Below are 964 nucleotides of genomic sequence, written 5' to 3'. Positions count from 1 at the left end.
AGTCTCCCCATTCGACACCCACGTTTTGTGTTCGGAAGCCGAACGGCAATTGGCGTATCGTTCATGCTTACAATAAGCTCAACGCTGCCACCATTCTGGCCCAAACGCCAACTCTTAGAAAGAATGTTCTTCACAACAACATGGTGGGATGTACGAAGGACAGTGCACTCGATTTGGTATATGTATACTATCAATTGCTAATGAGAGCGAGTGACATTCCGCTGACAGCGGTAGGCACATCGAGCGGCATGATCTGGAAGTGGCTCGTGATGCCTTAAGAGCTGTCAAATGCACCAGCAACATTTGATCGTCTTTTGACGCAGTTGTTCAGGCCACAGGGCGTATGTACAGACATACTTTGACGACATTTTCGTTCACAGTCGTTCGCAGCACGGGAGGAGGAGGAGAATTACCTCGTCCATCTAAGAGCGGTGCTGGAGTGCATGCGCACTAACAAACTGTACGCCAATGCAGACAAGCGCATATTTGGTGCAGAAGAGATCCCTTTTTAGGGTGCTTCATTGTGAAGCGTGCCCTTCAAGCGGATCCCGCTACGGTCAAGGCCATTGTAGATTGGCCGGTTCCAAAGAACCAGAAGGACTTGCGTAAGTAGCTTGGTCTTGCCAAGTATTGCAAAGTACAGCATAAACTACGCAGAAATGGCCCGGCCATTATCCAATCTCCTTTAAAAAGAATGTGGAATAGTGTTGAATCACCGAACATCAGAAGGCTTTTGACGGGGTCAAAGACAGCCTCCTGCATGGACCAATTCTGACGCTGCTAGACCCTGATCGTCCTTTCAGCGTCGTCTGTGATGCTTCGGACTTTGCCATCGGCTGTGCACTGTTGCAAGCAGATTCCGAGGGGCGAGATCGGGTGATCGCGTTCGGATCTCGACAGCTCAAAGCTGCAGAGAAGAACTGTCCACTTGACAACAAGGAGCTACTTGCGATGAAGTATGCAT

This window comes from Plasmopara halstedii (genome assembly GCF_900000015.1).
Source record: "Plasmopara halstedii genome assembly, contig: Scaffold_816, whole genome shotgun sequence".
NCBI classification, from domain to species: Eukaryota; Oomycota; class Peronosporomycetes; order Peronosporales; family Peronosporaceae; genus Plasmopara; species Plasmopara halstedii.
Note: the sequence above shows the minus strand (reverse complement) of the source record.